This window comes from Camellia sinensis, chromosome 4 (genome assembly GCF_055761805.1).
Source record: "Camellia sinensis isolate YWXY chromosome 4, ASM5576180v1, whole genome shotgun sequence".
NCBI lineage: Eukaryota > Viridiplantae > Streptophyta > Magnoliopsida > Ericales > Theaceae > Camellia > Camellia sinensis.
This window is the reverse complement of record NC_138964.1, coordinates 181194751-181210458: the sequence shown is the minus strand read 5'-3', so window position 1 is coordinate 181210458 and position 15708 is coordinate 181194751. Positions and strand designations below refer to the sequence as shown.

The 15708-nt window shown below is 32.9% G+C and overlaps 1 long non-coding RNA gene across 2 annotated transcripts; it reads right to left on the bottom strand.

Annotated features, from left to right (window-relative positions):
- Positions 1 to 11218: 11218 nt before the first annotated feature.
- Positions 11219 to 15328, bottom strand: LOC114293252 (uncharacterized). 2 transcript variants are annotated; one of them, XR_014328024.1, is made up of 2 exons: positions 14936 to 15328; positions 11219 to 12912 (listed from the first exon to the last, which is right to left on the bottom strand). It is a non-coding gene; the product is annotated as an uncharacterized LOC114293252 (long non-coding RNA). The 2 variants fall into 2 exon arrangements; XR_014328023.1 differs by having other exon boundaries at positions 11219 to 12857.
- Positions 15329 to 15708: the final 380 nt, after the last annotated feature.

Below are 15708 nucleotides of genomic sequence, written 5' to 3'. Positions count from 1 at the left end.
GTTTTTTATCTTAGCCCATAAGAAAACTGAGAGAGTTTCTATTTTTTGCTTGGTGTTTCCGGTGTTTCGTTGCTTTTACGTTTTGCCATTTCTAGACAATGATTAAAACATAAATATGTCAACATTAAATCCCAGAGAAAATTGAACATGCTAGCGAAAATTGGACATGTCAGAGAAAATTACAGATAAGGGAGAAAATTGGAGATGTCAGAGAAAATTACAGATAAGGGAAAATTACAGAAAATTGGACATGCCAGAGAAAATTGGACATTAAAAATTAAATAACAGAGAAAATCAACAAAGCATCATAAACATGGAAGAGAAATTTTTAATAATTGTTAAAATTACATATAGAAGTAAACATACCAAAGAAAATGAATGACAGAAAAAAGTAAACATGGTAAGCCAAAGAAAATTTCTATTCTACAATTAGCAAGATAAAATAAACAAAGTAATGTAAACATGTCACTGAAAATTACACCACATTGAAATCAAGAATTGAACAAAATAAACATACCAGAGAAAAATACACATTCCGGAGAAAATTACACATTCTTGAGGAAATTTCCATTCCAGAGAAAATTTCAATTTATAATATTAAAATTCCAGAGAAATTTACATACACAACCAGAGAAAATTAACCATGATAGAGACACACAAGGGAGGAAAGTGGTGTGATGTGATCAGAGAAAATTATAACTACCAGAGAAACTTAGACAGGCAAGAGAGTAATAGACATTCCAGAGAAAAATACATATTCCAGAGAAATTTACAAAGCAGAAAAATTCATAGACAAAATCACATAAACATGTTCAAGAATAAGATCAAAATACAGAGAAATAACTTTTTCTCAAAATACACATGTCAGAGAAAATTCAAAGAAGAAACATTCATTCCAGTCCATAATATTAAAATTTCAGAGAAAATTAAACATGATAGAGACACACAAGAGAGGAAAGTGATGTGATGTGGTCAGAGAAAATTATAAATACCAGAGAAACTTAGACAGAGGCAAGAGAGTAATAAACATTCTAGAGAAAGATAGACATTCCAATTAAAAATACATATTACAGAGTAATTTACAAAGCAGGAAAATTTATAGACAAAATTATAGAAACATATTCAAGAATAAGATAAAAACACAGAAAATTACTTTTTTCAAAATAAACATGCTAGAGAAAATTGAAAGAAGAAACATACATCAAGTAAAAATCAGAGAAATTCAAATGCGAGAGAAATTTACAGATAAAATCACACAAACATGTTCAAGAATAAGTTCAAAATACACAGAAATAACTTTTTTCAAATTCAGGTAGCTTTTTATTACGAAATTGAAACCTTAATTTATGGAAGGTTAATATAAAATGCTATTAACTGTGTTTCCAGAGAAAATCTAGTTGTATTGTAGAAAAACTTACAAGAGATAGGATGAAACTTGAATGACGAGCTGATATGGCTTGAGATGAAGATACGACGTGACGAAGATGAACTAAGATGACGATGAGCAGTGAAAACGAAGCTCTAATGAAGGTCAGAGAAATTTGTGAGGAATGAATGGGAATGATTTTTGTAGAAGATAACGAAACTCTAATGTCAATGGTGAAGATGATGTTGAAACCCTAATTCTGCTGTTCTCCTGTTCATGAAGATGTTGGATGCTTGGAATGGAACTCAGACGTCGGAATGAGTTTCGTTTCTGTGTTGATTTTGGCAAGGGTATTTTGGTCCACAAAATAATTAAAAATGCACACCAAGTTGTTCAGGGACCTAATGCATCACTATTTTTTTGGGTGTCCTTTATCCTCTAAATTATTATTATTAAGGACCGTAAAAAAAATTCCCCTAAAAAGTAATGCTAGAAATCTCAAAAAATTTATCAAATTTTTTACCAAAGTCTCACACTCATGTAAAACATTTGGTAAAAAATTTGGTAAACTTTTAAAATCTCTAAAATTTTTCTAACATAAATCAAATTGGACAACTAAATTGTAACAGTCCAACAATAGCTGAAATCACCACAAGAACTAGTCTAAACTTAAAAAATAAAATAAAATAAAATGAACAACTGCATATATTCCCATAATAAGTGCGAAAAAAACCTCTTAAATAATATCAAATTCTTTTTCATAAAATTTAAATCGATAATCTTACACCGTAAAAATAGCTACACAGGTCCAAAGTCTCCCATCTTAAAAAAAAAAAAAAAGTCCAAATTCCAAATTCCAAATTCCAAATTCCAAATTCAACCATCAGTAATCAAAGCATGTATTATTATTACGGGTCAAAAATTTTAGAAAAAATTGCACTTTAGTACAAGTTTAGAAAAAAATAAAAAAAATACAAATCAATGAAAAATTTATCAATTTTAATAATTAATTATAATTTTTCCATAAATTTGCAAATATTTTATAAAAATACTACTAATTTGCAAAATTTTCCATTTTTTAGACTTCCCTATGTGTTTCTTGGTGATGTGAAAGGTGCCCTTATATGTGATTAGGAGGTTGCTTGGGATGATTTACATAAGTGTACTTTTTAACTTTTTGGTTAAAAAAAATTAAGAAAAAAAAGTTGAGTGTTTGGGATAATTTTTTGACTTTTTACAAAAAAATGTGCATTATAATATTGTAATAAATATGTAAATTACTGTATTACCCCCATGCCTCTATGCGTATCGACAGTGCCTCACGTGATGGCCAATACGGCTTGGTTTTTCAATGTGGAACGGCTTGACGTGAGAAGATATATATGCACAAAGTTTAAAATTTTATTTTATTTATTTATTTATTTTTACATGTTTCCTATTCACACGTGATGTCTAAGTTATACTTGTTCACTTCAATTTGTGACAAAATATTTGGTTTTTTTTTTCTTTTCACCTGCTTGTGCAAATATTTTATTTTAATTTTTTTTTTCTAATTATTTTGATTATGTAACAAATTTAAAAAAACAATTACAATGTATTATTTTTTGTAAGTTTTATTTTTTTTAATTATTTTGATTATGTAAGAAATGTAACGTGTATACAAAATTAAATGGTGTTGGTTATTGCAATATTTTTTTAGTTGTTGCAAATTTGGTACAACAAATTATTTCATTATAATTAATGATATAATAATAGAATCACTTTCCACAACATACATCCGCCACAGCAACAAATGCGTCGGCCTTAAACGTGCCCTTGCTGTCACAGTGCATATGTAATATTCGCTCTAATAGTTGCCATATGGGAATTTGAGTCCCCTGGCTCTATGATATCACCAACCTAGGTGTATTCGGGATGGTCGGGCATTTACGGCGCAACGTACTTATCGTCGTCTGGGATTTCTAGCATGATTGTATCAAATTGACTATTCCGGCGTATGAAGTTATGTAAAGCCATTGACGCACATACAAAGGGCACTTGATCAAAAAAATTTATCTTTGGCACATTCGGCAAAGGCCCCCACCTTGACTTCCAAGCACCAAATGTTCGCTCGATACAACTACACAAGGACGAATGTGCCTTGTTGAACCGTTCAAACACGTTTTGTGGTATTCGGTTGTGATAGGCATTTTGATGATATCAATACCCCTTGTGTGGGGCTAAATATTCTGTCTTGTTGTTGTACCCGCTATCGACCAAGTAGTATTTTCCTACACATGTAGAACAATATAACTGATAAATATGAAATGGTAATTTTTTTAAATTGTATAATGACTTTTTCACTTTAAATTGGTCGCAATTTCAAACTTCAAATCATATGTTGAACCAGTAAAAAAAACATGTAATGTTCGTACTTGTATACCCCCAACTTGTTTTTTTGTTAGGACGTACTCCTACATTTTTTTAATTCTTATTTGAAAATCGATATAATCTGGTATTTATAGAACCAAAAACATTTTGTTACCATCACCTATGTGATTAATTTTTTATATCTTGTCAAGTGCATTGTCAAGCGGGAATTTGTGTCCAAGTGTGAGGGTGTGGGAATCGATGTTTAGGCTTGGTTGTAACATAGTGCAACACCCTGTTGTCGTACATGCTCCCGTCCTAACCAGCGGACACAAACATGAAGCACAAATCAAAGTCACAAAGGACAATAATATTTTGCATTGGCACACCTTTCCAACCGTAGTGTGAGGAGGCATATTCATTGGAGACACGGGCCATAACGTGAGTGTCATCTAGTGTCCCAATGCAGTCCTAAACAAGTAAAAACTGCAAAATGTAACTTCTTATTGCATATTTTATGAATGACTTTGTCGCAGAAATTTTTTTACATGGCATTACCTTGAATGGCCGGTACTACCGTTTAGAGCGTAAATGTGGATGGTCCCCATGTTGGACTTGATCGGGTCCTACTCTGAATTGACATAGATGGTATCATAACTTGCAAAACCTCATGGAAATGCCGTGACAATGTCTCCTTTGAGTGTTGGAACCGTTCTTGCAAATTCCTCCGTGAAATTCCCTACAAAACAGAAATGAAAATTGCTACATTTTCTTCGAGCGGCACCCCATGCTCCCACTACGGTACTGTCAACCCAAAATTGTGTAGAGCGTCACACAACTTCAAGAACACTGGTCGAGACATACTGACTGCATCTTCAAACTGGACTTGCTGGCCATTAAACAGCTCGTACATCCATAATCGTCCCGACAAGATTGATGTATTTCGCAAGACTTGGTAGTAATCGTTGTAATAATACATTGCCGCAATGTTCCACGCTTCTACCAAGTTGTGATTAGTTTCTACAACCATTTCCCGCACAATTTCATCGATTGCTTCCTTTAACGGTGCATTTCTGTAGATGTTACTAGGACCGGCTTTATCTGTAATGTTACGTATACGAAGCTAAAAGGGTGACCAACAATGGAGGAAGAGAGAGAGAGAGAGAGAGAGAAAGAAGGGCTCTGCCAATCTTGCAAGCAAAATTGAATTTTAAAACCAATGTGAAGGAAAAGATAGGCAAGGACAATAGCATGGCAGCCCCATGTAGGCTGCCTTGCCAAGGATTTCAATAAAGTGCATAATACAATAAATTTGTTTTACTAATATGAAAAAATATTTTACATTTTTCTGAAATGATATAATTTTTCTTACCACAAAATATAATATTTTTATACACTACAATAATATTTTGTTCACTTTGAAATATAAACATTTTCATTCAATACAATCATATATAATTTTTTTGACTATATGGTACACCCCACAAATTGAACTGAACACTAATCAGTCAACGAATTTTCATAAAATAAATACTCATTATTATGTTTTATAATTTTTATCAAAAATGATTTTGAAAAACATAGTACTCTATTTTGAAAAAACTATTTCGACAATTATTAAGGCTCTGTTTGGTAACCATTTTGTTTTCAGTTTTCAGTTTATATTTATAAAAAATTAAAAAAATTATCATAAAAACTTATTTGATAATTTTTTTAGTTTGTAAATGGTTGTCGCAATTTATAAATTTGAGGAAAAAACATAAGCTCAAAAAATGGGTTTACATTGGTTTTTAAACACAAATTTAAAAATTTTACTAACAATTTTTTTTTTTCAATTTATTTTTGTCAATTAACTTTTTTTTTCAATTAATCTTTTTAATTTTTTTTTCAATTATAATGTGCGTGATCCCATTGTCATAAAATAATAAAAAATAAATATGAATATTTTAAACCTGAACAAACATATTTTTTAGTTTATATTTGTGATCAATTTTAAAACATTTTGTTTAAACCAAATACACACAAAACTGACGATTCTTTTAATGTGAAGAAAGAGATGGGTAAGGACAAAAGTGGCTGCCCCACGTGGGTTGCCTTGCCAATTTTTTGATTTCTCAATATAATATTTTTTGTACTAGTATGAAAATAAAAATTATACATGAATTATGAAATGATATAACTTTTTGTACCACAAAATGTAATATTTTTGTACAATATAGTAATATTTTGTTTACTTTGAATTTTCATAAAATAAATACTCATCATTATATTTTGAAAATTTTATCGAAATTGATTTTAAAAAAACATAAAAATACTCATCATTGTTTTGTAAAAATATTTTTCAAAAATTATTAAATACTCAGCATTATTTTGGAAACTATTTGTATTGGCAGCTCACTGTTGTCATCACAATCTTCTGCATCCATAGGGGATGGCACGTCTTTCGTTGCGACAGGGTTGAAATTAGTGTCGAGTGTCCAAGCAAAATTACCCATTGCTGTGGCACCTTCGTACACCCTTCACATAAGTTCCACGTGCTCCAACGACTTCGTTTTGAACTTCATAGCATTCTTGTCAATTTGGAAAAAAAAAATTACACACATGGAAGTAAATTATAATTGCTTTAGGAAAATATGAATGGCTATATCAAATATTGTTATATTGTAGTTAAGCAGCATGCAGAAGAGAAACTTGAAATGGTCAATGTTAGATAATGTCTCAATGGGACCACATAATTAAATGTGGTGTTATCATTTATAAGAAGCCTACAATTTAAGTGATTCAATTTAGTTAATAGGCTTAAGGGTATATGTGTTATGGACCTAATGTGTAGATACTAGTTGTATAATTTCTATTTCTATGAGGAGCAGAAATAGAAATTAAAACATATTGGTTAAAGTTGGTTTTCATTACCTTTCAATTTTAAAATCAATAATAATAATGGTTAATTTATTAGTTTTTATTACCTTTCAGTTATGAAACCAATAATGGTTAATTTATTGGTTTTCATTACCTTTCAGTTATGAAAACCAATTACAACCTTTAAAAGGTTATGGTCCCTATTCCTTCCCAAGAGTGAAAAAACAAGAATACTGTTTTGTTTTCTAAATCCTCTCAAGGAGAAACATAAGGCACATAAGGGAAAGGATTAGAAGGCAATAACATAGTCAATATCAAAGGTTTTATTGACAATCAGACGCTTCCGTTTAACCGTTCATCGATGGATTCAGGTATGTTGTTTTAGTCTTGTTTTCTTGATGATATACATGGTAAATGATCCGAAACATGAAGTTCTGAAATTTATGTTAACAAGTGGTATCAGAGCGGTTATATCGTGTGTATCATCAGAATAGATATGCTTTTATTCATCCTATTTAGTTTCTTGGAATCAGATTCTGTTTTTTGTATTTCTGTTTTTCCCTCTGCTGCAAATTCTGTTTTGTTTTCTGGAAATGGAACATAATTCGGATGGGTGGTTCATTTTTCAAATGATGAACATCATGTATTTATATATATATGTATATAATTGGGATTGCTGCAGATTATATAACATATACGGGGTAACAAATTTAGAAATCTTTAAATTTAATGTAATTTCATACAACGTCTACAGAAATTTAATTTTCTAATGTTCTAAATATAAGTCAATTCAAACAAGATGTCACAAAAGTGATCTCTCTTGTCTTGATTGTTTTATATGGAATGTTTTGAAGTTCATGTCTGTGTATCTCATGCGGGTATTTATCAGTCCAAAGACATGATTAATACTTGGCAGAATTACACACACATTTTGTGGTGATAAACATGTGCCAATTGTCAAGGAAACCTAATGTGAATAATAAATCCATCAAAAGATAGATTTGTTATTTGACATAACTTATTGTCAATGTTTGATCATTACAACAAGAATACCACTTACAGTTAATATCACTGCCCAAAGGCTTGGTATTAATGTTGTGCTAGATATCTTGAAATGTTGTTATTAAATTAATTTATTTAGAGATTATCTATTTGGTAACTTAATGTGAGCATAATTGTTTAAAAGGTTATCCTGTTGAGGCGAGGCCTTATAAACCTCATGAACGAAAATTGAACTCTAAAACCATTAGCAGCTACTTTATTGGCTATGCCGAACGATCACGGGGTTACAAGTTTTATGATCCCACAAATAGGTCAATATTTGAGACGGGAATTGCAACATTTTTTGAGGATGTTGAGTTTGGGGGGAGAAATCCAGTTAGAGACATTGTCTTTGAGGAGGAAGCAGGAGTAATCCCACTTCCTACTACTACTTTTGACCAATCACAGGTTCCTATACCTGTCATTGCTCGAGAAGTAATTTCGGATCCTCGACCAGACAATGTTGTTCAAGATAATATAGTTCAAACCCCCATTCAAGATGAGGTAATTGTTCCTGACCCATTCAAGATGAGGTAATTGTTCCTGACCCATTCAAGATGAGGTAATTGTTCCTGAGGAACAAACTCTACAACCTCAACCTCAAGAATCTGTGCCATTAAGGCGATCCACCAGAGAAAGGAGATTTGCATTTTCAGATGATTATATTGTATATCTCCAGGAACATGAGGTAGAAAATGGAATGTCGAAAGATGATCCAATCAACTTTCGTCAAGCCATGGAAAGTTCCAACTCTCATAAGTGGATAGAAGCCATGAATGAAGAATATAAGTCTATGCAAGACAATAAAGTTTGGGAACTTGTCTCATTACCAGTTGGTGCGAAGCCCGTAGGTTGTAAATGGATATTTAAAACCAAAAGGGATTCAAATGGTAATGTGGAGAGGTATAAGGCACGTCTTGTAGCCAAAGGCTTTACTCAAAAAGAAGGAATTGACTTTAAAGAAACTTTCTCTCCAGTTTCTTCGAAATATTCTTTTAGGACAATTATGGCGCTTGTTGCATATTTTGATCTTGAGTTGCATCAGATGGATGTCAAAACAGCTTTTCTTAATGGTGACATTAAAGAAACAATTTATATGGTGCAGCCAGAAAATTTTGTGTCAGGAGACCCAAAGAATATGGTTTGCAAATTGACTAAATCCATCTATGGACTCAAACAAGCTTCTCGTCAGTGGTACTTCAAATTTCATCAAGTTCTCACTTCGTATGGTTTTGAAACTAACGTTGTTGATGAATGTGTGTATCACAAGTTCAGTGGGAGTAAACACATATTTTTGGTTTTATATGTTGACGACATATTGCTTGCCACAAACGATATAAACTTATTGCATGACACCAAGAGATTTCTATCTAAGAATTTTGAAATGAAAGATCTTGGTGATGCTTCCTTTGTATTAGGAATCGAAATACTCCGAGATCGTTCTCGGGGTATTCTGGGATTATCACAAAGGAGCTATATCGAAAAAATACTCATTAGATTTGGCATGCAAAATTGTAAATCAGGTGAAACCCCGGTTGCTAAGGGAGACAAGTTTAGTCTCAGCCAATGCCCGAAGAACAGTCTTGAAATTCAAGAAATGCAGAAGATTCCTTATGCCTCAGCTGTAGGGAGTCTAATGTATGCTCAAGTATGTACGCGTCCGGATATTGCGTTTATAGTTGGCATGTTAGGCAGATATTTAAGTAATCCTGGCATGGATCATTGGACAGCAGTCAAGCGTGTTATGCGATATTTACAGAGAACAAAGGAATATATGCTCACATATAGGAGATCGGATAAGTTAGAGGTCATTGGATATTCCGACTCCGATTTTGCTGGATGCCAAGACAGTAGGAAATCCACATCAGGCTATATTTATCTGTTAGCTGGCGGAGCAATTTCTTGGAGGTCTGCAAAGCAGACGCTCATAGCTTCATCCACCATGGCTGCAGAATTTGTAGCATGTTATGAGGCATCAAACCAAGGGATATGGCTGCGGAATTTTGTCACTGGGTTGCGTATTTTGGAAGGCACTGAAAGACCACTTAAGATATATTGTGACAATAAGTCTGCAGTTTTATATTCCAATAACAACAGGAGCTCGACAAAATCAAAGCATATTGATATCAAGTTCCTAGTTGTAAAAGAAAGAGTGCAGAGTGGACAGATTTCCATAGAGCACATTGGGACAAACTCCATGATAGCGGATCCACTTACGAAGAAACTACCACCCAAGGTCTTTCATGAGCACACTGCTCAGATGGGTGTTGTTCTATTTGAGAACATTCTGGTTTAGTGGGAGTTTGTATTTATATTACTGCTTTATGTCAGTCTTGAGTTTTATCTATGTAATTAGATTAATTTCTGCAAAAATGAAGTATTCAGTTTATTACGCTCTGTTACGTACTGTGAAGTATTGATCTCAATAAAGTTAAGTAGGACCAGTTGGAAATAGGCATGTATGGATCACATCACATGTAATTTCCATGCTACGCATCCATGATTGATCTATGTCATTTAGCTGTATTCGTATACGTGACCATTGGTGGGTCGAGTTACGATTAATGTAACGAAGACCGCTTTGATCCTATATTAATATAGTTAATGGACAAGATTGTTTGGATACCCTCAAGTTATGATAACAAATTTCTGAGCTCACTAAAGTTAAGCACATTTTTCAGGATACATATGTGGTCCAGTGGGAGATTGTTAGATAATGTCTCAATGGGACCACATAATTAAATGTGGTGTTATCATTTATAAGAAGCCTACAATTTAAGTGATTCAATTTAGTTAATAGGCTTAAGGGTATATGTGTTATGGACCTAATGTGTAGATACTAGTTGTATAATTTCTATTTCTATGAGGGGCAGAAATAGAAATTAAAACATATTGGTTAAAGTTGGTTTTCATTACCTTTCAGTTTTAAAACCAATAATAATAATGGTTAATTTATTAGTTTTTATTACCTTTCAGTTATGAAATCAATAATGGTTAATTTATTGGTTTTCATTACCTTTCAGTTATGAAAACCAATTACAACCTTTAAAAGGTTATGGTCCCTATTCCTTCACAAGAGTGAAAAAACAAGAATACTGTTTTGTTTTCTAAATCCTCTCAAGGAGAAACATAAGGCACATAAGGGAAAGGATTAGAAGGCAATAACATAGTCAATATCAAAGGTTTTATTGACAATCAGACGCTTCCGTTTAACCGTTCATCGATGGATTCAGGTATGTTGTTTTAGTCTTGTTTTCTTGATGATATACATGATAAATGATCCGAAACATGAAGTTCTGAAATTTATGTTAACAGTCAACACTACTATTAATCCTATTACCATTATTACTGTAAAATTATAGAGCCAAAGTGTGTTCATTGCAAATTGCTTCTTGGTAGGTTAAGATTGCCATTGCAGATTGCTTATGAAATGGATTTTTCTTGTTCGTGAGGCACCAAAGACAGGCTTTACAAGCGGGATGAAAATGAAAGGAAAGGACAGGGTTGATGGCAACAGAAACAAAAAAATTTCAGGCTGCATGATTTATTTACGTTGCTGTTAATTATTCAATGGTGTGGTGCATGGAATTGTTGTATGATAAAAATAATAATAATAATAATAATAATAATAATAATATAAAGAAATAGAATAGAGAAAAAAAATTGTTGTATAATGTATTTGTAAAAATGACTAGCTAAAATAATAGAAAAGTATATTTTTAGTCAAAATGTAGCTAAAAATTTAACAAATTTGATGAAACGCTCCCAAAAAAAAATAAAAAAATCCATAAAATGTTAAGTATGCTCTCATTTCCAGTAATAGGACATCCTTGGAGTTGATTTTGTGCCTTGTGGTCTTACAAAAATACTATCAATCATGAAAATGTACTTTGAATCTTATCTTAAAAGTTATTGTGTGACATGATTTTTTTTTTATTAGAAAAAAACAGACTTTATTAATGAAATCAACACATATTATATATGAAATTACATCAATAAAAGGGATAAGAGCAAAAAGTATCATAGTAAAGTTTTATAATCCCAATTAGATTGACATCAAGAAAATCACTTAATCCTATATTAACTCAAGCTAAAAGAGTTGATGAGAGACCGACACAACAGAGGAAAAAACCAAACAACAAGCCTCAAAATAATCAACAAACAACAAACCTACACACTACAACAAATGGGGACCCCAACTAGCAATGCACGATAAAAGGCAACAGCCATACAGCAGCAGCAACATCAAATGATCAAGCACATCTCTATTTTTCCTCTTCTCCACCCACTCTGATTATAGTTATGTACAACATATCTTACCTGATGTGGGATGTAGATATACGTTACTAATGGGATATGAATCACACAACATAGAATATTAATTATTGTTCTAAATATATAATATTGTTGATATTCTCATGGTTAGTGTCCTATTTAATTATATGATAAATTATACCCATACTCCTAAAGCTAATTCAGGCTATGACAAATTAATACTCATATGACTAAGCTGAAGGCTCAAACTGAGGGTTTGTTTGTTAGAAGACTCAAATTCTGAAGTTTTTTTTTTTTGTTTTTTTGGTCAAGCTATGTTTTTGTAGCTTCAAACAAATTATACCCATATGACAAATTATGCCCCAAAATAGACAAATTATACCCATAATGTACTCCTTACAAATTATACTCATATTACAATGGCAAAAACATATAATTAAAGCTACAATTGACAGGCGATGTTTTTGGTTTTTTTTTTTTTTGGTAGTCCGTTTAGTCATTGTGCTTCATAGAAATTTCTAGTCACACTTGTAAGAAAAAAAACAATTATAGTGCATGATTGAACCTAACGTGTAGATAGTTTGACATGGAATTGTGTTTCTAGGGCAAAAAACAAGACTTGGAAACATTACCTTCTCATATTTGACCCACCAATCATCTGATGCTTGTATCAACCAAGTTTCTTCGTTGTAACTTATGTCGGTTGGGACGTGCCTTGTGTCCATAAGGCGTGCGCACGACTGCCAATCTTTTTTCAGCAAGTTGTACTTGTTTTGGAGTTGCTTCACCCTATGGAACCTACCTGTACGGTCCTGGACAGCCTTGGACACAACCCTATAGCCATGCATTGTCATCGTATGGACACATTCCTTGTAACCGGATTCCAACTCCTTCACAGCCTAACTCCGTCCGAGTCCGAAATTGCTTTGTGCACATATGCGAACTATGGGTGCGACTGACTACTGCACTACTTATGCAAATTTTTAGACAGTATTGACAACGTTCGGGATTGATCCATGTGGCTATAACATTGGAGCAATAATTGTGGCATACATGCATCATATAATGTAAAATGTAACACGCACAATCAGAATTAAAGAACATGAAGGAGAAGCAAATAATAACAAAGCGAATAAAGAGAAGATTGCATTGTCAATATGAAACTAGCATACTACACATTGTACTAGTCAGAAAACATGAAAAGTATCACATGGCAAATACATACAACCTACGAATCGAATCGAATCGAATCAAGTACAAAATAACAAAATAACAACGAAAATAGAATAGACGAACGTAACAATTTGTAGGAGATGCAAAAGAGTGTTACAGGTTGATGATGTCAGCCCTTAACTGGAAAACTATGTCCTTAAATGATTGTTAAGTGTCAGGCACGGATGTTTGGCCAAATTCGTCACATCAGCCAATCCAAGAACGACATGACTGAATAGACACATGTATTAGTGTAGTTCTAGAAACATGTAAATGGACTTGTGCATGTGAATACTCACCACTGCACAAGGGCATTGGTAGTAGGCATGACCTAGATTTCTTAAAGATCTTGAAATCTTCACAACACACATCTCAAAGCCCCAGGTACAGAACAACGCTATACGCGCAGACGTGGCAAAGGAAACAAATGAAACCATCGTTTGTTTTGGGAACAACCATAGATGAAAGCAATGAAATGACAACATGGACATGGTTTACAAGTTCTCTTATATATTAAGGCCAAGTTTGGCATCTTTCAAAAAATTCAAAAAGTCAAAAAGTCACTATCCTATTTAAGTCACATCATCTTATTTAAGTCACAACACCTCTCTAACACATCACTTCAAACCCAACTCAAATCCAACCCATATTTCATAAAAAGTCAAAAAGTGCACTTATTTAGTCTTCCCAAACTTAGCCTAAATTTGCCTTGTGTGGACGTAGTGTATGTGTGCAACTATTTGGGAAACCATGGATTCGCGCATCCCCTCATACCAACCTTGTAGTTGCATCACATTTCATTAATCTGTTGATTATTGCAATATCATATGTTTCGTGATTTTTATGTCCAATTTGCATGCATTTCAGAAGAAAATGACAATGGTTTCCCTCATGTGTGTGAGATTAATTTGTTAATGTACTTTATTTCTTTATAATACCTTACTCCTGCAATATTGGGAATTTTCAGACAAAGAGTTTCAAGTGCCGCCAATAATTTGATTAGATTGTATAGTGTGTGTGTGTGATTAATTTCATAAGTAATCAAATGTTGTTGTTTTTAGTGGCCAACAGTTTAGATTTTTTACTACCACAAATGGGACTCATGTACATATTAGCAAAAACAAGAATGCATAAATATAATATAATAATTCTTAAACTTTAATTTGAACAACTGTTTTTGGGTATTATTTAGGGTGAAAAGTTTTTTGCAAAACATGAAAACACATAAAAAAAAAAAAAAATTCCTTTTAATAAACAGTCAGTCTAATTATTTTGCACACAAAAAAATTGTCATATTATTTCCCCCCCCCCCCCCCCTCTTTTACAAGTGTCTGGATACACTTGTTCACAAAATTCATTTCCAATTGAAGAGAAATTTGTCATACCGTTTACACTTTAAGGTGAGGCAGTTGTGACCTTTTACAGTTTGTACTTGAACGTGTAGGTAATTTCATACTTCAAAGTAACAAGGATTGTTATAATAGCTGAGGAGTAGAACAATTCTGTGTTGCAATTACCAATTTTAGTAAAAATTAATAAAAAATTCACGAAAACAGAGGCCACAAATTTTAGGGAAAAATATGAGAGAAATAAAAACAGAGGTCAGAAATTTGACCACAGGATCGAACAAAAAACGGCAAAGAGGATAGAAATGAACACAAACACAATAACAACTTTGCCAAATGGTTAGCAAACCCAGATAATTGCAAACACAAATTCATATGCCAATCCGAAGTATGTAAGGCAAAAAAAAGATAAACAATGTTAACAAAAGGGGGATTTGTTACGGATTTTGTACATGGGGAAAAAAATAGTCACAAACGAAGCTGTTACCTTCTACTTTGGGGGGAGGGCGAGCTGAAATGGTGAAGATCTGTTCAGCGGTGGTGCAGATTTGGACGCCGATTGGTCCTTCATGTCCGGTACTGGTGATGCTGTGAGGGAGAGGTGGTGGCGAAGCTTTGGTGTGAGCGTGACAGACAATTGTGTGTTAGGACGACTTTGGTGATCCTGTAAGGGAGAGGTTGTGGCAGAGCTCTGGCAGTCGGCGGTGTGTGCGTCACAAATTATCGCGCCTTCAATGACGACTGTGTACGCATGTATATGGAGAACAAGAGGAGATGCTGAGGTGAGAATGTGAAGTGCGTAGTTCTATGCCCTAGCTATAATTTATTCCCCCATTCTGCGAGGACTGGACAAAAAATGAGCATTTTAGTCGTTTTTGCCTCTGACTAGTGTTGTTGTTTTCCTGTCAAAAAAAATTGTAAATAATATAAACTTTTTTGTTTTTGTAATGACTTTTTGACTTTTTTAGGTTAATCTAAATACCTACTAGGTACATTACAACCTTGCCAAACAAATATTACGGGTGCATTATTTTTCGTAATATACCTAATAATAAAAAATTATAAGAAATAAAATTAGGTGAACAATTTACTTTCTTTTATAAACTTTAATCATATATTTTATACTCACGCATTGTGTAAATTTTTATTAATGAATAATATTGTCACATAATATTATCATTATATTTAATTAGTGGTAACTCATACTATGCATGAGACTTTATAAATTAAAAATAAAAAAAATCATGATAATTTTCTTGA